The following is a 21,847-nucleotide window of genomic DNA, read 5'->3' as shown; positions in this document are numbered from 1 at the left end:
TTTTATTTACAAAAATTAATTATTGAAAAGACTATGGTATATAAATATAGGTTAGGATTTCCATCAGCAGAACAATATTTTGTATTAGTTCTACCTTTACCAGCTGTGATAAACACACTACCATCAATAATCACAAGTCATTTAATATATATTTCTGAAATGGGCCATTTTACGCATAAGGAGTACTTTCACTCTTGGTACTTTAAGTATATTTTGATACAGTTACTTTTGTACTTTTACTTCAGTAATGCAGAATGCAGGACAGTATTTTTTTTAAATATGACTACTTCTTCAACCTGTATAGGCCTACATACTGTATCTGTGGAACGCTTGAGTATAAATATAGAGTGTTGAAAAGGTTAGCTCCGAATTAATGTTATTTATTGAGGTCCATGATGTGATGAAGATGTGAAGGAAGCCCTATCAGAGGGAGAAAGGGATGTCATTTAGGAGGTTGCCCATAATGGTCATTTAGAATGTTGACCATGGTCATTTAGAATGTTGGCCATGGTCATTTAGAATGTGCTTTGGAGTTTTGGCATTCTGGAATGCTGGAATGTTGGGACAGACTATAAGTTCCAGGCTGATCAGTCTCCCCTTCATTTGGACAGGGGAGGCCAAGGAGGGTAGGAGTGTGATCACTTTGAGAGTTTTTTTAAGTGAGATGAGGATTTTTAATTATGAAGAAAACTAACAGGTTTGGTATGACACAACAGTGGAGTATTTACAAGATAGTGCTACATTTGGGAGGGATTTAAATGACATGGGGAGGCTGATGATTTTCTTCCTTTTTGTTAAAACTGTGAAATAGGCTTCTTCAGTTATGAGAAGATGATAGATTGTGAACATTTAGCCTGCAAATTTGCATGCACAAAGTATGTATTAGAGAATAGGGTTTGTCTTCTTCTGTTTCTTTACCTATTCTTTACCAGGTAGGTCATTAAGATAACAGAAATCATTGGCAGATTTTGCATTCTTGAGACGTGACCATCTCTACTAACAAAATGTGAGACCGGGAATTTATCATGTGCCGACGTTTGCACAAAGTAAGTATTAGAGAATAGGGTTTGTTTTCTTCTGTTTCTTTACCTATTCTCTACCAGGTAAGACATTAAGAAAACAGAAAGTCCTATGCGGATGTGACTTGCGGTCACATGCCGATGTGTCCTTGAGCAAGACACTTTAGCACAAATCGCTCCCGTAGGCATGTCTACGGTATTGAAGTGTTTGTACATGAATATGATCAAAATGTTCAACTGGAAGAACAACTGTTATTTTTTATTAAGGAAAAAGGATGGTAAGTTTCAGTAGAGACCTCAAGTGTTCTGCTGTATGCACATTGAGGGGGGTTGGAGAATAGTTTTAGTTTTCTTCTGTTTCTTTACCTATTCTCTACCAGATAGGTCATTAAGAAAGCAGAAATCATTGGCGGATGTTGCCTTCTTGAGACGTGACCATCTCTACTCACAAAATGTGAGACAGGGAATCTTTCATGTACCAACGTTTACACAAAGTAAGTATTGGAGAATAGGGTTTGTTTTCTTCTGTTTCTTTACCTATTCTCTACCAGGTAAGCCATTAAGAAAACAGAAAGTCCTATATGCATGTGACTTTGGGTCACATCCGCACTTTGGGTCACATGTCGATGTGTCTTTGAGAAAGACACTTTAGCAATGTAATATATATTTTTTAATTTTTTTCTGTTTCTTTACCTATTCTCTGGCAGATAGTTCATGAAGAAAACAGAAATCATTAGCGGGTGTTGCATTCTTGAGACGTGACCATCTCTATTCACAAAATGTGAGACCAGGAATTTATCATGTTCCAACGTTTACACAAAGTAAGTATTGGAGAATAGGGTTTGTTTTCTTCTGTTTCTTTACCTATTCTCTACCAGGTAAGCCATTAAGAAAACAGAAAGTCCTAAACGCATGTGACTTTGGGTCACATGCGTATAGGACTTTGGGTCACATGCGTATAGGACTTAGGGTCACATGCATATAGGACTTAGGGTCACATGCCGATGTGTCTTTGAGCAAGACACTTTCGCAATGTAATATATATATTTGAGTTTTCTTCTGTTTCTTTACCTATTCTCTGGCAGATAGTTCATGAAGAAAACAGAAATCATTGGCGGATGTTGCCTTCTTGAGACGTGACCATCTCTACTCACAAAATGTGAGACCGGGTATTTATCATGTTCCGACGTTTGCACAAAGTAAGTATTGGAGAATAGGGTTTGTTTTCTTCTGTTTCTTTACCTATTCTCTACCAGGTAAGACATTAAGAAAACAGAAAGTCCTATACGCATGTGCCTTTGGGTCACATGTGTATAGGACTTTGGGTCACATGCCGATGTGTCCTTGAGCAAGACACTTTAGCAATGTAATATATATTTTTTAATTTTTTTCTGTTTCTTTACCTATTCTCTGGCAGATAGTTCATGAAGAAAACAGAAATCATTAGCGGGTGTTGCATTCTTGAGACGTGACCATCTCTACTCACAAAATGTGAGACCAGGAATTTATCATGTTCCAACGTTTACACAAAGTAAGTATTGGAGAATAGGGTTTGTTTTCTTCTGTTTCTTTACCTATTCTCTAGCAGGTAAGGCATTAAGAAAACAGAAAGTCCTATACGCATGTGACTTTGGGTCACATGCGTATAGGACTTAGGGTCACATGCCGATGTGTCTTTGAGCAAGACACTTTCGCAATGTAATATATATATTTGAGTTTTCTTCTGTTTCTTTACCTATTCTCTACCAGGTAAGGCATTAAGAAAACAGGAAGTCCTATACGCATGTGACTTTGGGTCACATGCGTATAGGACTTAGGGTCACATGCGTATAGGACTTTGGGTCACATCCGTATAGGACTTAGGGTCACATGCATATAGGACTTAGGGTCACATGCCGATGTGTCTTTGAGCAAGACACTTTAGCAATGTAAGATATATATTTGAGTTTTCTTCTGTTTCTTTACCTATTCTCTGGCAGATAGTTCATTAAGAAAACAGAAATCATTGGCGGATGTTGCATTCTTGAGACGTGACCATCTCTACTCACAAAATGTGAGACCAGGAATTAATTTTTTCCGACGTTTACACAAAGTAAGTATTGGAGAATAGGGTTTGTTTTCTTCTGTTTCTTTACCTATTCTCTACCAGGTAAGGCATTAAGAAAACAGGAAGTCCTATACGCATGTGACTTTGGGTCACATGTGTATAGGACTTTGGGTCACATGCATATAGGACTTTGGGTCACATGACGATGTGTCTTTGAGAAAGACACTTTAGCAATGTAATATATATATTTTAATTTTTTTCTTTTTCTTTACCTATTCTCTGGCAGATAGTTCATGAAGAAAACAGAAATCATTGGCGGATGTTGCCTTCTTGAGACGTGACCATCTCTACTCACAAAATGTGAGACCGGGTATTTATCATGTTCCGACGTTTGCACAAAGTAAGTATTGGAGAATAGGGTTTGTTTTCTTCTGTTTCTTTACCTATTCTCTACCAGGTAAGACATTAAGAAAACAGAAAGTCCTATACGCATGTGCCTTTGGGTCACATGCGTATAGGACTTAGGGTCACATGCGTATAGGACTTTGGGTCACATCCGTATAGGACTTAGGGTCACATGCATATAGGACTTAGGGTCACATGCCGATGTGTCTTTGAGCAAGACACTTTAGCAATGTAAGATATATATTTGAGTTTTCTTCTGTTTCTTTACCTATTCTCTGGCAGATAGTTCATGAAGAAAACAGAAATCATTAGCGGGTGTTGCATTCTTGAGACGTGACCATCTCTATTCACAAAATGTGAGACCGGGAATTTATCATGTTCCGACGTTTACACAAAGTAAGTATTGGAGAATAGGGTTTGTTTTCTTCTGTTTCTTTACCTATTCTCTACCAGGTAAGCCATTAAGAAAACAGGAAGTCCTATACGCATGTGACTTTGGGTCACATGCGCACTTTGGGTCACATGCCGATGTGTCCTTGAGCAAGACACTTTAGCAATGTAATATATATATTTTAGTTTTCTTCTGTTTCTTTACCTATTCTCTGGCAGATAGTTCATTAAGAAAACAGAAATCATTGGCGGATGTTGCATTCTTGAGACGTGACAATCTCTACTCACAAAATGTGAGACAGGGAATTTTTCATGTACCAACGTTTACACAAAGTAAGTATTGGAGAATAGGGTTTGTTTTCTTCTGTTTCTTTACCTATTCTCTACCAGGTAAGGCATTAAGAAAACAGAAAGTCCTATGCGGATGTAAAAGTACAATGGGAGCCAGAGCCTTTTCTTATCAAGCTCCACTTTTGTGGAATCAGCTTCCAGTTTGTGTTCGGGCGGCAGACAGCCTATCCGTTTTTGAGAGTGCGCTTAAGACCTTCCTTTTTGATAAAGCTTATAGTTAGGGCTGATAAGATTCAGCCCCTAGTTTTGCTGCTATAGGCTTAGACTGTCGGGGGACACCTTACTTCTTCCTTCTCTCTGTCTGTACCTGTGTACTCTCATGTTCTGAATAACCCTGCTTCCCCCAAATCTATTTTTGGTGTCTATCGACGCCGGGATCCTGAGTCGTGGCTAATCCTGTTTCTGTGGTCCTGAGTCCTGGATCCTGCATCCTGAGTCCTGGATCCTGAGTCCTGAGTCCTGGATCCTGAGTCCTGGATCCTGAGCCCTGGGTCCTGAGTCCTGGATCCTGAGCCCTGGATCCTGAGTCGTGGCTGTGCCTCTTGCTGTGGTCCTGAGTCCTGGATCCTCAGTCCTGGATCCTGAGTCCTGGATCCTGAGTCCTGGATCCTGAGTCCTGGATCCTGCATCCTGAGTCCTGGATCCTAAGTCCTGAGTCCTGTATCCTGAGTCCTGGATCCTGGATCCTGAGTCCTGGATCCTGAGTCCTGGATCCTGAGTTCTGGATCCTGAGTCCTGCATCCAGAGTCCTGGACTTCGAGTCGTGGCTGAACCTGTCTCTGCGGTCCTGCCTGACTCTCATCATACTACTTCCCTGATGGCTCCCACAGGATTGTTGACATCCGCGTCAATTAATCTTCTTATTATAGACACATGCATTTCCAAACTTTTGGACTACCTATGTTGTAAATGTATTATCTTTTCAATTTACACACGGCATCTATTGCACGTCTGTCCGTCCTGGGAGAGGGATCCCTCCTCTGTTACTCTCCCTGAGGTTTCTCGCATTTTCCCCTTTAAACTGTGGGGTTTCTCTGGAAGTGTTTCCTTGTACGATGTGAGGGTCTAAGGACAGAGGGTGTCGTATTGTCATACTGAAATTCTGTACAAACTGTGAGGTCCACTGAGACAAATGTAACATTTGTGATATTGGGCTATATAAATAAATATTGATTGATTGACTTTGGGCCACATGCCGATGTGTCCTTGAGCAAGACGCTTAAGCACAAATCGCTCCCGTAGGCATGTCTACGGTATCAAAGTGTTTGTAAGTCGCTTTGGATAAAGTGTCAGATAAATGACATGTAATGTAATGTGGAAGAAGACCCAGAAGACTCGCAATTGACCATCTCCTCTCACATGGATGTTAACACAGTATGATAAGTGTTGGAGAATAGGGTTTGTTTTCTTCTGTTTCTTTACCTATTCTCTACCAGGTAAGGCATTAAGAAAACAGAAAGTCCTATGCGGATGTAAAAGTACAATGGGAGCCAGAGCCTTTTCTTATCAAGCTCCACTTTTGTGGAATCAGCTTCCAGTTTATGTTCGGGCGGCAGACAGCCTATCCGTTTTTGAGAGTGCGCTTAAGACCTTCCTTTTTGATAAAGCTTATAGTTAGGGCTGATAAGATTCAGCCCCTAGTTTTGCTGCTATAGGCTTAGACTGTCGGGGGACACCTTACTTCTTCCTTCTCTCTGTCTGTACCTGTGTACTCTCATGTTCTGAATAACCCTGCTTCCCCCAAATCTATTTTTGGTGTCTATCGACGCTGGTATCCTGAGTCGTGGCTAATCCTGTTTCTGTGGTCCTGAGTCCTGGATCCTGCATCCTGAGTCCTGGATCCTGAGTCCTGAGTCCTGGATCCTGAGTCCTGGATCCTGAGTCCTGGGTCCTGAGTCCTGGATCCTGAGCCCTGGATCCTGAGTCGTGGCTGTGCCTCTTGCTGTGGTCCTGATTCCTGGATCCTGAGTCCTGGATCCTGAGTCCTGGATCCTGAGTCCTGGTTCCTGAGTCCTGGATCCTGAGTCCTGGATCCTGAGTCCTGGATCCTGAGTACTGGACTTCGAGTCGTGGCTGAACCTGTCTCTGCGGTCCTGCCTGACTCTCATCATACTACTTCCCTGATGGCTCCCACAGGATTGTTGACATCCTCGTGGATTCCTCTTCTTATTATAGACACATGCATTTCCAAACATTTGGTCTACCTATGTTGTAAATGTATTATCTTTTCAATTTACACATGGCATCTATTGCACGTCTGTCCGTCCTGGGAGAGGGATCCCTCCTCTGTTGCTCTCCCTGAGGTTTCTCCAATGTTCCCCTTTAAACTGTGGGTTTTCTCTGGAAGTGTTTCCTTGTACGATGTGAGGGTCTAAGGACAGAGGGTGTCGTATTGTCATACTGAAATTCTGTACAAACTGTGAAGTCCACTGAAACAAATGTAACATTTGTGATATTGGGCTATATAAATAAATATTGATAGATTGACTTTGGGCCACATGCCGATGTGTCCTTGAGCAAGACACTTGAGCACAAATCGCTCCCGTAGGCATGTCTACGGTATCAAAGTGTTTGTAAGTCTCTTTGGATAAAGTGTCAGATAAATGACATGTAATGTAATGTAATGTGGAAGAAGACCCAGAAGACTCGCAATTGACCATCTCCTCTCACATGGATGTTAACACAGTATGATAAGTGTTGGAGAATAGGGTTTGTTTTCTTCTGTTTCTTTACCTATTCTCTACCAGGTAAGGCATTAAGAAAACAGAAAGTCCTATGCGGATGTGACTTGCGGTCACATGCCGATGTGTCCTTGAGCAAGACACTTTAGCACAAATCGCTCCCGTAGGCATGTCTACGGTATTGAAGTGTTTGTACATGAATATGATCAAAATGTTCAACTGGAAGAACAACTGTTATTTTTTATTAAGGAAAAAGGATGGTAAGTTTCAGTAGAGACCTCAAGTGTACTGCTGTATGCACATTGAGGGGGGTTGGAGAATAGTTTTAGTTTTCTTCTGTTTCTTTACCTATTCTCTGGCAGATAGTTCATTAAGAAAACAGAAATCATTGGCGGATGTTGCCTTCTTGAGACGTGACCATCTCTACTCACAAAATGTGAGACAGGGAATTTTTCATGTACCAACGTTTACACAAAGTAAGTATTGGAGAATAGGGTTTGTTTTCTTCTGTTTCTTTACCTATTCTCTACCAGGTAAGACATTAAGAAAACAGAAAGTCCTATATGCATGTGACTTAGGGTTACATCCGCATAGGACTTTGGGTCACATGTCGATGTGTCTTTGAGAAAGACACTTTAGCAATGTAATATATATATTTTAATTTTTTTCTGTTTCTTTACCTATTCTCTGGCAGATAGTTCATGAAGAACACAGGAAGTCCTATACGCATGTTACTTTGGGTCACATCCGCATAGGACTTTGGGTCACATGTCGATGTATCTTTGAGCAAGACACTTTAGCAATGTAATATATATATTTGAGTTTTCTTCTGTTTCTTTACCTATTCTCTGGCAGATAGTTCATTAAGAAAACAGAAATCATTGGCGGATGTTGCATTCTTGAGACGTGACCATCTCTATTCACAAAATGTGAGACCGGGTATTTATCATGTTCCGACGTTTGCACAAAGTAAGTATTGGAGAATAGGGTTTGTTTTCTTCTGTTTCTTTACCTATTCTCTACCAGGTAAACCATTAAGAGAACAGGAAGTCCTATACGCATGTTACTTAGGGTCACATGTCGATGTGTCTTTGGGTTACATCCGCATAGGACTTTGGGTCACATGCCGATCTGTCCTTGAGCAAGACACTTTAGCAATGTAATATATATATTTGAGTTTTCTTCTGTTTCTTTACCTATTCTCTACCAGGTAAGGCATTAAGAAAACAGAAAGTCCAATGCGGATGTGACTTTGGGTCACATGCCGATGTGTCCTTGAGCAAGACACTTTAGCACAAATCGCTCCCGTAGGCACATGGTATTGAAGTGTTTGTACATTAATATGTTTCAAATGTTCAAATCTACTCACAAAATGTAAGACAGGGTATTTATCATGTACCAACGTTTACACAAAGTAAGTATTGGAAAATAGGGTTTGTTTTCTTCTGTTTCTTTACCTATTCTCTACCAGGTAAGGCATTAAGAAAACAGAAAGTCCTATGCGGATGTAAAAGTACAATGGGAGCCAGAGCCTTTTCTTATCAAGCTCCACTTTTGTGGAATCAGCTTCTAGTTTGTGTTCGGGCGGCAGACAGCCTATCCGTTTTTGAGAGTGCGCTTAAGACCTTCCTTTTTGATAAAGCTTATAGTTAGGGCTGATTAGATTCAGCCCCTAGTTTTGCTGCTATAGGCTTAGACTGTCGGGGGACACCTTACTTCTTCCTTCTCTCTGTCTGTACCTGTGTACTCTCATGTTCTGATTAACCCTGCTTCCCCCAAATTTCTTTTTGGTGTCTATCGACGCCGGGATCCTGAGTCGTGGCTAATCCTGTTGCTGTGGTCCTGAGTCCTGGATCCTGCATCCTGAGTCCTGGATCCTGAGTCCTGAGTCCTGGGTCCTGAGTCCTGGATCCTGAGCCCTGGATCCTGAATCGTGGCTGTGCCTCTTGCTGTGGCCCTGGATCCTGAGTCCTGGATCCTGAGTCCTGGATCCTGAGTCCTGGATCCTGAGTCCTGGATCCTGAGTCCTGGACTTCGAGTCGTGGCTGAACCTGTCTCTGCGGTCCTGCCTGACTCTCATCATACTACTTCCCTGATGGCTCCCACAGGATTGTTGACATCCTCGTGGATTCATCTTCTTATTATAGACACATGCATTTCCAAACATTTGGACTACCTATGTTGTAAATGTATAATCTTTTCAATTTACACACGGCATCTATTGCACGTCTGTCCGTCCTGGGAGAGGGATCCCTCCTCTGTTGCTCTCCCTGAGGTTTCTCCCATGTTCCCCTTTAAACTGTGGGTTTTCTCTGGAAGTGTTTCCTTGTACGATGTGAGGGTCTAAGGACAGAGGGTGTCGTATTGTCATACTGATATTCTGTAAAAACTGTGAAGTTCACTGAAACAAATGTAACATTTGTGATATTGGGCTATATAAATAAATATTGATTGATTGACTTTGGGCCACATGCCGATGTGTCCTTGAGCAAGACACTTAAGCACAAAACGCTCCCGTAGGCATGTCTACGGTATCAAAGTGTTTGTAAGTCGCTTTGGATAAAGTGTGAGATAAATGACATGTAATGTAATGTAATGTGGAAGAAGACCCAGAAGACTCGCAATTGACCATCTCCTCTCACATGGATGTTAACACAGTATGATAAGTGTTGGAGAATAGGGTTTGTTTTCTTCTGTTTCTTTACCTATTCTCTACCAGGTAAGGCATTAAGAAAACAGAAAGTCCTATGCGGATGTGACTTGCGGTCACATGCCGATGTGTCCTTGAGCAAGACACTTTAGCACAAATCGCTCCCGTAGGCATGTCTACGGTATTGAAGTGTTTGTACATGAATATGATCAAAATGTTCAACTGGAAGAACAACCGTTATTTTTTATTAAGGAAAAAGGATGGTAAGTTTCAGTAGAGACCTCAAGTGTTCTGCTGTATGCACATTGAGGGGGGTTGGAGAATAGTTTTAGTTTTCTTCTGTTTCTTTACCTATTCTCTACCAGATAGGTCATTAAGAAAACAGAAATCATTGGCGGATGATGCCTTCTTGAGACGTGACCATCTCTACTCACAAAATGTGAGACAGGGAATTTTTCGTGTACCAACGTTTACACAAAGTAAGTATTGGAGAATAGGGTTTGTTTTCTTCTGTTTCTTTACCTATTCTCTACCAGGTAAGACATTGAGAAAACAGGAAGTCCTATACGCATGTGACTTTGGGTCACATGCATATAGGACTTTGGGTCACATGCGTATAGGACTTTGGGTCACATGCGTATAGGACTTTGGGTCACATGTCGATGTGTCTTTGAGAAAGACACTTTAGCAATGTAATATATATATTTGAGTTTTCTTCTGTTTCTTTACCTATTCTCTGGCAGATAGTTCATTAAGAAAACAGAAATCATTGGCGGATTTTGCATTCTTGAGGTGTGACCATCTCTATTCACAAAATGTGAGACAGGGAATTTTTCATGGACCAACGTTTGCACAAAGTAAGTATTGGAGAATAGGGTTTGTTTTCTTCTGTTTCTTTACCTATTCTCTACCAGATAGGTCATTAAGAAAACAGAAATCATTGGCGGATGATGCCTTCTTGAGACGTGACCATCTCTACTCACAAAATGTGAGACAGGGAATTTTTCGTGTACCAACGTTTACACAAAGTAAGTATTGGAGAATAGGGTTTGTTTTCTTCTGTTTCTTTACCTATTCTCTACCAGGTAAGACATTGAGAAAACAGGAAGTCCTATACGCATGTGACTTTGGGTCACATGCATATAGGACTTTGGGTCACATGCGTATAGGACTTTGGGTCACATGCGTATAGGACTTTGGGTCACATGTCGATGTGTCTTTGAGAAAGACACTTTAGCAATGTAATATATATATTTGAGTTTTCTTCTGTTTCTTTACCTATTCTCTGGCAGATAGTTCATTAAGAAAACAGAAATCATTGGCGGATTTTGCATTCTTGAGGTGTGACCATCTCTATTCACAAAATGTGAGACAGGGAATTTTTCATGGACCAACGTTTGCACAAAGTAAGTATTGGAGAATAGGGTTTGTTTTCTTCTGTTTCTTTACCTATTCTCTACCAGGTAAGCCATTAAGAAAACAGAAAGTCCAATGCGGATGTAAAAGTACAATGGGAGCCAGAGCCTTTTCTTATCAAGCTCCACTTTTGTGGAATCAGCTTCCAGTTTGTGTTCGGGCGGCAGACAGCCTATCCGTTTTTGAGAGTGCGCTTAAGACCTTCCTTTTTGATAAAGCTTATAGTTAGGGCTGATTAGATTCAGCCCCTAGTTTTGCTGCTATAGGCTTAGACTGTCGGGGGACACCTTACTTCTTCCTTCTCCCTGTCTATACCTGTGTACTCTCATGTTCTGAATAACCCTGCTTCCCCCAAATGTCTTTTTGGTGTCTATCGACGCCGGGATCCTGAGTCCTGGATCCTGAGTCCTGAGTCCTGGATCCTGAGTCCTGGATCCTGAGTCCTGGGTCCTGAGTCCTGGATCCTGAGCCCTGGATCCTGAATCGTGGCTGTGCCTCTTGCTGTGGCCCTGGATCCTGAGTCCTGGATCCTGAGTCCTGGATCCTGAGTTCTGGATCCTGAGTCCTGGATCCTGAGTCCTGGATCCTGAGTCCTGGGTCCTGAGTCCTGGATCCTGAGTCCTGGATCCTGAGTCCTGGATCCTGAGTCCTGGACTTCGAGTCGTGGCTGAACCTTTCTCTGCGGTCCTGCCTGACTCTCATCATACTACTTCCCTGATGGCTCCCACAGGATTGTTGACATCCTCGTGGATTCCTCTTCTTATTATAGATACATGCATTTCCAAACATTTGGTCTACCTATGTTGTACATGTATAATCTTTTCAATTTACAAACGGCATCTATTGCACGTCTGTCCGTCCTGGGAGAGGGATCCCTCCTCTGTTGCTCTCCCTGAGGTTTCTCCAATGTTCCCCTTTAAACTGTGGGGTTTCTCTGGAAGTGTTTCCTTGTACGATGTGAGGGTCTAAGGACAGAGGGTGTCGTATTGTCATACTGATATTCTGTACAAACTGTGAAGTCCACTGAAACAAATGTAACATTTGTGATATTGGGCTATATAAATAAATATTGATTGATTGACTTTGGGCCACATGCCGATGTGTCCTTGAGCAAGACACTTAAGCACAAATCGCTCCCGTAGGCATGTCTACGGTATTGAAGTGTTTGTAAGTCGCTTTGGATAAAGTGTCAGATAAATGACATGTAATGTAATGTAATGTGGAAGAAGACCCAGAAGACTCGCAATTGACCATCTCCTCTCACATGGATGTTAACACAGTACGATAAGTGTTGGAGAATAGGGTTTGTTTTCTTCTGTTTCTTTACCTATTCTCTACCAGGTAAGGCATTAAGAAAACAGAAAGTCCTATGCGGATGTGACTTGCGGTCACATGCCGATGTGTCCTTGAGCAAGACACTTTAGCACAAATCGCTCCCGTAGGCATGTCTACGGTATTGAAGTGTTTGTACATGAATATGATCAAAATGTTCAACTGGAAGAACAACCGTTATTTTTTATTAAGGAAAAAGGATGGTAAGTTTCAGTAGAGACCTCAAGTGTTCTGCTGTATGCACATTGAGGGGGGTTGGAGAATAGTTTTAGTTTTCTTCTGTTTCTTTACCTATTCTCTACCAGATAGGTCATTAAGAAAACAGAAATCATTGGCGGATGTTGCCTTCTTGAGACGTGACCATCTCTACTCACAAAATGTGAGACAGGGAATTTATCATGTTCCGACGTTTACACAAAGTAAGTATTGGAGAATAGGGTTTGTTTTCTTCTGTTTCTTTACCTATTCTCTACCAGGTAAGCCATTAAGAAAACAGGAAGTCCTATACGCATGTTACTTTGGGTCACATGCATATAGGACTTTGGGTCACATCCGCATAGGACTTTGGGTCCCGATGTGTCCTTGAGCAAGACACTTTAGCAATGTAATATATATATTTTAGTTTTCTTCTGTTTCTTTACCTATTCTCTGGCAGATAGTTCATTAAGAAAACAGAAATCATTGGCGGATGTTGCATTCTTGAGGTGTGACCATCTCTATTCACAAAATGTGAGACCGGGTATTTATCATGTTCCGACGTTTACACAAAGTAAGTATTGGAGAATAGGGTTTGTTTTCTTCTGTTTCTTTACCTATTCTCTACCAGGTAAGGCATTAAGAAAACAGAAAGTCCTATATGCATGTGACTTTGGGTCACATGCGTATAGCACTTTGGGTCACATGTCGATGTGTCTTTGAGCAAGACACTTTAGCAATGTAATATATATATTTGAGTTTTCTTCTGTTTCTTTACCTATTCTCTGGCAGATAGTTCATGAAGAAAACAGAAATCATTGGTGGATGTTGCATTCTTGAGACGTGACCATCTCTACTAAAAAAATGTGAGACCGGGAATTTATCATGTTCCGACGTTTGCACGATGTGTCCTTGAGCAAGACACTTAAGCACAAATCGCTCCCGTAGGCATGTCTACGGTATCAAAGTGTTTGTAAGTCGCTTTGGATAAAGTGTTAGATAAATGACATGTAATGTAATGTAATGTAATGTGGAAGAAGACCCAGAAGACTCGCAATTGACCATCTCCTCTCACATGGATGTTAACACAGTATGATAAGTGTTGGAGAATAGGGTTTGTTTTCTTCTGTTTCTTTACCTATTCTCTACCAGGTAAGCCATTAAGAAAACAGAAAGTCCTATGCGGATGTGACTTTGGGTTACATCCGTATAGGACTTAGGGTCACATGCATATAGGACTTAGGGTCACATGCCGATGTGTCTTTGAGCAAGACACTTTAGCAATGTAAGATATATATTTGAGTTTTCTTCTGTTTCTTTACCTATTCTCTACCAGGTAAGCCATTAAGAAAACAGGAAGTCCTATACGCATGTGACTTTGGGTCACATGCGCACTTTGGGTCACATGCCGATGTGTCCTTGAGCAAGACACTTTAGCAATGTAATATATATATTTTAGTTTTCTTCTGTTTCTTTACCTATTCTCTGGCAGATAGTTCATTAAGACAACTGAAATCATTGGCGGATGTTGCCTTCTTGAGACGTGACAATCTCTACTCACAAAATGTGAGACAGGGAATTTTTCATGTACCAACGTTTACACAAAGTAAGTATTGGAGAATAGGGTTTGTTTTCTTCTGTTTCTTTACCTATTCTCTACCAGGTAAGGCATTAAGAAAACAGAAAGTCCTATGCGGATGTAAAAGTACAATGGGAGCCAGAGCCTTTTCTTATCAAGCTCCACTTTTGTGGAATCAGCTTCCAGTTTGTGTTCGGGCGGCAGAGAGCCTATCCGTTTTTGAGAGTGCGCTTAAGACCTTCCTTTTTGATAAAGCTTATAGTTAGGGCTGATTAGATTCAGCCCCTAGTTTTGCTGCTATAGGCTTAGTTTGTCGGGGGACATCTTACTTCTTCCTTCTCTCTGTCTGTACCTGTGTACTCTCATGTTCTGAATAACCCCGCTTCCCCCAAATTTCTTTTTGGTGTCTATCGACGCTGGTATCCTGAGTCGTGGCTAATCCTGTTGCTGTGGTCCTGAGTCCTGGATCCTGCATCCTGAGTCCTGGATCCTGAGTCCTGAGTCCTGGACCCTGAGTCCTGGATCCTGAGTCCTGGGTCCTGAGTCCTGGATCCTGAGCCCTGGATCCTGAGTCGTGGCTGTGCCTCTTGCTGTGGTCCTGATTCCTGGATCCTGAGTCCTGGATCCTGAGTCCTGGATCCTGAGTCCTGGGTCCTGAGTCCTGGATCCTGAGTCCTGGATCCTGAGTCCTGGATCCTGAGTACTGGACTTCGAGTCGCGGCTGAACCTGTCTCTGCGGTCCTGCCTGACTCTCATCATACTACTTCCCTGATGGCTCTCACAGGATTGTTGACATCCTCGTGGATTCCTCTTCTTATTATAGACACATGCATTTCCAAACATTTGGACTACCTGTGTTGTAAATGTATTATCTTTTCATTTTACACACGGCATCTATTGCACGTCTGTCCGTCCTGGGAGAGGGATCCCTCCTCTGTTGCTCTCCCTGAGGTTTCTCCAATGTTCCCCTTTAAACTGTGGGGTTTTCTCTGGAAGTGTTTCCTTGTACGATGTGAGGGTCTAAGGACAGAGGGTGTCGTATTGTCATACTGATATTCTGTACAAACTGTGAAGTCCACTGAAACAAATGTAACATTTGTGATATTGGGCTATATAAATAAATATTGATTGATTGACTTTGGGCCACATGCCGATGTGTCCTTGAGCAAGACACTTAAGCACAAATCGCTCCCATAGGCATGTCTACGGTATCAAAGTGTTTGTAAGTCGCTTTGGATAAAGTGTTAGATAAATGACATGTAATGTAATGTAATGTGGAAGAAGACCCAGAAGACTCACAATTGACCATCTCCTCTCACATGGATGTTAACACAGTATGATAAGTGTTGGAGAATAGGGTTTGTTTTCTTCTGTTTCTTTACCTATTCTCTACCAGGTAAGGCATTAAGAAAACAGAAAGTCCTATGCGGATGTGACTTGCGGTCACATGCCGATGTGTCCTTGAGCAAGACACTTTAGCACAAATCGCTCCCGTAGGCATGTCTACGGTATTGAAGTGTTTGTACATGAATATGATCAAAATGTTCAACTGGAAGAACAACCGTTATTTTTTATTAAGGAAAAAGGATGGTAAGTTTCAGTAGAGACCTCAAGTGTTCTGCTGTATGCACATTGAGGGGGGTTGGAGAATAGTTTTAGTTTTCTTCTGTTTCTTTACCTATTCTCTGGCAGATAGTTCATGAAGAAAACAGAAATCCTTAGCGGGTGTTGCATTCTTGAGACGTGACCATCTCTATTCACAAAATGTGAGACCGGGAATTTATCATGTACCGACGTTTGCACAAAGTAAGTATTGGAGAATAGGGTTTGTTTTCTTCTGTTTCTTTACCTATTCTCTACCAGGTAAGGCATTAAGAAAACAGAAAGTCCTATACGGATGTGACTTGCGGTCACATGCCGATGTGTCCTTGAGCAAGACACTTTAGCACAAATCGCTCCCGTAGGCATGTCTACGGTATTGAAGTGTTTGTACATGAATATGATCAAAATGTTCAACTGGAAGAACAACTGTTATTTTTTATTAAGGAAAAAGGATGGTAAGTTTCAGTAGAGACCTCAAGTGTACTGCTGTATGCACATTGAGGGGGGTTGAAGAATAGTTTTAGTTTTCTTCTGTTTCTTTACCTATTCTCTACCAGATAGGTCATTAAGAAAACAGAAATCATTGGCGGATGTTGCCTTCTTGAGACGTGACCATCTCTACTCACAAAATGTGAGACAGGGAATTTTTCGTGTACCAACGTTTACACAAAGTAAGTATTGGAGAATAGGGTTTGTTTTCTTCTGTTTCTTTACCTATTCTCTACCAGGTAAGGCATTAAGAAAACAGAAAGTCCTATATGCATGTGACTTTGGGTCACATCCGCACTTTGGGTCACATGTCGATGTGTCTTTGAGAAAGACACTTTAGCAATGTAATATATATATTTTAATTTTTTTCTGTTTCTTTACCTATTCTCTGGCAGATAGTTCATGAAGAAAACAGAAATCCTTAGCGGGTGTTGCATTCTTGAGACGTGACCATCTCTATTCACAAAATGTGAGACCGGGAATTTATCATGTACCGACGTTTGCACAAAGTAAGTATTGGAGAATAGGGTTTGTTTTCTTCTGTTTCTTTACCTATTCTCTACCAGGTAAGCCATTAAGAAAACAGGAAGTCCTATACGCATGTGACTTTGGGTCACATGTCGATGTGTCTTTGGGCAAGACACTTTTGCAATGTAATATATATATTTGAGTTTTCTTCTGTTTCTTTACCTATTCTCTGGCAGATAGTTCATGAAGAAAACAGAAATCCTTAGCGGGTGTTGCATTCTTGAGACGTGACCATCTCTATTCACAAAATGTGAGACCGGGAATTTATCATGTACCGACGTTTGCACAAAGTAAGTATTGGAGAATAGGGTTTGTTTTCTTCTGTTTCTTTACCTATTCTCTACCAGGTAAGGCATTAAGAAAACAGAAAGTCCTATACGGATGTGACTTGCGGTCACATGCCGATGTGTCCTTGAGCAAGACACTTTAGCACAAATCGCTCCCGTAGGCATGTCTACGGTATTGAAGTGTTTGTACATGAATATGATCAAAATGTTCAACTGGAAGAACAACTGTTATTTTTTATTAAGGAAAAAGGATGGTAAGTTTCAGTAGAGACCTCAAGTGTACTGCTGTATGCACATTGAGGGGGGTTGGAGAATAGTTTTAGTTTTCTTCTGTTTCTTTACCTATTCTCTACCAGATAGGTCATTAAGAAAACAGAAATCATTGGCGGATGTTGCCTTCTTGAGACGTGACCATCTCTACTCACAAAATGTGAGACAGGGAATTTTTCGTGTACCAACGTTTACACAAAGTAAGTATTGGAGAATAGGGTTTGTTTTCTTCTGTTTCTTTACCTATTCTCTACCAGGTAAGGCATTAAGAAAACAGAAAGTCCTATACACATGTGACTTTGGGTCACATCCGCACTTTGGGTCACATGTCGATGTGTCTTTGAGAAAGACACTTTAGCAATGTAATATATATATTTTAATTTTTTTCTGTTTCTTTACCTATTCTCTGGCAGATAGTTCATGAAGAAAACAGAAATCCTTAGCGGGTGTTGCATTCTTGAGACGTGACCATCTCTATTCACAAAATGTGAGACCGGGAATTTATCATGTACCGACGTTTGCACAAAGTAAGTATTGGAGAATAGGGTTTGTTTTCTTCTGTTTCTTTACCTATTCTCTACCAGGTAAGCCATTAAGAAAGCAGAAAGTCCCATGCGGATGTGACTTTAGGTCACATGCCGATGTGTCCTTGAGCAAGACACTTTAGCACAAATCGCTCCCGTAGGCACATGGTATTGAAGTGTTTGTACATTAATATGTTTCAAATTTTCAAATCTACTCACAAAATGTAAGACAGGGAATTTTTCATGTGCCGACATTTACACAAGTAAGTTTTTGAAAATAGGTTTTTTTTTCTTCTGTTTCTTTACCTATTCTCTACCAGGTAAGGCATTAAGAAAACAGAAAGTCCTATGCGGATGTAAAAGTACAATGGGAGCCAGAGCCTTTTCTTATCAAGCTCCACTTTTGTGGAATCAGCTTCCAGTTTGTTTTCGGGCGGCAGACAGCCTATCCGTTTTTGAGAGTGCGCTTAAGACCTTCCTTTTTGATAAAGCTTATAGTTAGGCCTGATTAGATTCAGCCCCTAGTTTTGCTGCTATAGGCTTAGACTGTCGGGGGACACCTTACTTCTTCCTTCTCTCTGTCTGTACCTGTGTACTCTCATGTTCTGAATGACCCTGCTTCCCCCAAATCTATTTTTGGTGTCTATCGACGCCGGGATCCTGAGTCGTGGCTAATCCTGTTTCTGTGGTCCTGAGTCCTGGATCCTGCATCCTGAGTCCTGGATCCTGAGTCCTGAGTCCTGGATCCTGAGTCCTGGATCCTGAGCCCTGGGTCCTGAGTCCTGGATCCTGAGCCCTGGATCCTGAGTCGTGGCTGTGCCTCTTGCTGTGGTCCTGAGTCCTGGATCCTCAGTCCTGGATCCTGAGTCCTGGATCCTGCATCCTGAGTCCTGGATCCTAAGTCCTGAGTCTTGTATCCTGAGTCCTGGATCCTGGATCCTGAGTCCTGGATCCTGAGTCCTGGATCCTGAGTTCTGGATCCTGAGTCCTGCATCCAGAGTCCTGGACTTCGAGTCGTGGCTGAACCTGTCTCTGCGGTCCTGCCTGACTCTCATCATACTACTTCCCTGATGGCTCCCACAGGATTGTTGACATCCGCGTCAATTCATCTTCTTATTATAGACACATGCATTTCCAAACATTTGGACTACCTATGTTGTAAATGTATTATCTTTTCAATTTACACACGGCATCTATTGCACGTCTGTCCGTCCTGGGAGAGGGATCCTTCCTCTGTTGCTCTCCCTGAGGTTTCTCCAATGTTCCCCTTTAAACTGTGGGGTTTTCTCTGGAAGTGTTTCCTTGTACGATGTGAGGGTCTAAGGAAAGAGGGTGTCGTATTGTCATACTGATATTCTGTACAAACTGTGAAGTCCACTGAGACAAATGTAACATTTGTGATATTGGGCTATATAAATAAATATTGATTGATTGACTTTGGGCCACATGCCGATGTGTCCTTGAGCAAGACACTTAAGCACAAATCGCTCCCGTAGGCATGTCTACGGTATCAAAGTGTTTGTAAGTCGCTTTGGATAAAGTGTCAGATAAATGACATGTAATGTAATGTGGAAGAAGACCCAGAAGACTCGCAATTGACCATCTCCTCTCACATGGATGTTAACACAGTATGATAAGTGTTGGAGAATAGGGTTTGTTTTCTTCTGTTTCTTTACCTATTCTCTACAAGGTAAGGCATTAAGAAAACAGAAAGTCCTATGCGGATGTGACTTGCGGTCACATGCCGATGTGTCCTTGAGCAAGACACTTTAGCACAAATCGCTCCCGTAGGCATGTCTACGGTATTGAAGTGTTTTTACATGAATATGATCAAAATGTTCAACTGGAAGAACAACTGTTATTTTTTATTAAGGAAAAAGGATGGTAAGTTTCAGTAGAGACCTCAAGTGTTCTGCTGTATGCACATTGAGGGGGGTTGGAGAATAGTTTTAGTTTTTTTCTGTTTCTTTACCTATTCTCTACCAGATAGGTCATTAAGAAAACAGAAATCATTGGCGGATGTTGCCTTCTTGAGACGTGACCATCTCTATTCACAAAATGTGAGACCGGGTATTTATCATGTTCCGACGTTTACACAAAGTAAGTATTGGAGAATAGGGTTTGTTTTCTTCTGTTTCTTTACCTATTCTCTACCAGGTAAGCCATTAAGAAAACAGAAAGTCCTATACGCATGTGACTTTGGGTCACATGCATATAGGACTTTGGGTCACATGCGCATAGGACTTTGGGTCACATGCGTATAGGACTTTGGGTCAAATGTCGATGTGTCTTTGAGAAAGACACTTTAGCAATGTAATATATATTTTTTAATTTTTTTCTGTTTCTTTACCTATTCTCTGGCAGATAGTTCATGAAGAAAACAGAAATCATTAGCGGGTGTTGCCTTCTTGAGACGTGACCATCTCTACTCACAAAATGTGAGACCAGGAATTTATCATGTTCCGACGTTTGCACAAAGTAAGTATTGGAGAATAGGGTTTGTTTTCTTCGGTTTCTTTACCTATTCTCTACCAGGTAAGCCATTAAGAAAACAGAAAGTCCTATACGCATGTGACTTTGGGTCACATGCATATAGGACTTTGGGTCACATCCGTATAGGACTTAGGGTCACATGCATATAGGACTTAGGGTCACATGCCGATGTGTCTTTGAGAAAGACACTTTAGCAATGTAATATATATATTTTAATTTTTTTCTGTTTCTTTACCTATTCTCTGGCAGATAGTTCATTAAGAAAACAGAAATCATTGGCGGATGTTGCCTTCTTGAGACGTGACCATCTCTATTCACAAAATGTGAGACAGGGAATTTTTCATGTACCAACGTTTACACAAAGTAAGTATTGGAGAATAGGGTTTGTTTTCTTCTGTTTCTTTACCTATTCTCTACCAGGTAAGACATTAAGAAAACAGAAAGTCCTATGCGGATGTGACTTTGGGTCACATGCCGATGTGTCCTTGAGCAACACACTTTAGCACAAATCGCTCCCGTAGGCATGTCTACGGTTTTGAAGTGTTTGTAAATCGCTTTGGATAAAAGCGTCAGTTAAATGACATGTAATGTAATGTGGAAGAAGACCCAGAAGACTCACAAATGACCATTTCCTCTCACACGGACGTTAAAGCATGATAAGTATTGGAGAATAAGGTTTGTTTTCCCCTGTTTCGAATCCTTATTCTCCAACAGGTCGGTTACTTAGAAAACAGAAATGGTTGGCGGATGTGTCTCAGGTGGTCAACATATCATAGTGTTTTTTTGTTTTTCAAAAGTAAAGTGAAATGTCACGTTTGTCGGTACATGTTCCTGTTTTCTTACTCTTTGCGCTTTCTCTCACTATTTTCCAGATCTTACTCCCATCTTTGCTGGACCTCGATGCGTTCTGGAGACGTCTCGGTTGGCTGAGGTTTCTCCACTTTTTTCCTGTTAAAGGGTTTTGTGGAGTTTTTCCTTGTGCAACTTTTTTGATCCAAGAATAGACGGATTCCTTATTTAAACCTTAATGTTTAGCTTTCCCACTATTTGGTCCCCCCAAAATAGACTTGGGATCCTCCTTAACATCTATATGTTTAATTAACCATGTTTTTTGTGTTGTACAATGATTGAAATACAATTCAAATATAAAATTCAAATTCTTTGTCTTTCTGTACTTCTAAATGTGTGTGTTCAGCTTTCAACACTGTATTCTGTATTTACCTTTTTAAGTTGGGAAACACAATTTGGTTGCCAATTAATTGAAACTACTGCATAAAGTCTTGGAACTGGAGTTTATACATACCCCAAACTTGGCACTAGATGTCAGTATCTTACAGCACATTGTCAAGTTATTGCCTCAGAGCTTTACTCTTGCATAGATATGGAAATCACACATGCAGCCAGATTAAAAGGCTGCATGCTCTCAGCAGCGTGTGCAGACATGCAGAGTTACAGAGTGAAATAAGCTGTGCTGTCTCAGGGATCTAACTGAAGACATGAGACAGCAGCAGTGTGTGTTTAACGTAAGAGCTGAAAAATGGAAGAAGCGATATATAGTCAGCAGAAACTGATATTTTTTTATAATCGCT

This window comes from Notothenia rossii, assembly GCF_949606895.1.
Source record: "Notothenia rossii genome assembly, chromosome: 10".
Classification (NCBI taxonomy): domain Eukaryota; kingdom Metazoa; phylum Chordata; class Actinopteri; order Perciformes; family Nototheniidae; genus Notothenia; species Notothenia rossii.
The sequence above is the reverse complement of the archived record's forward strand: the minus strand, read 5'-3'. Positions refer to the sequence as shown.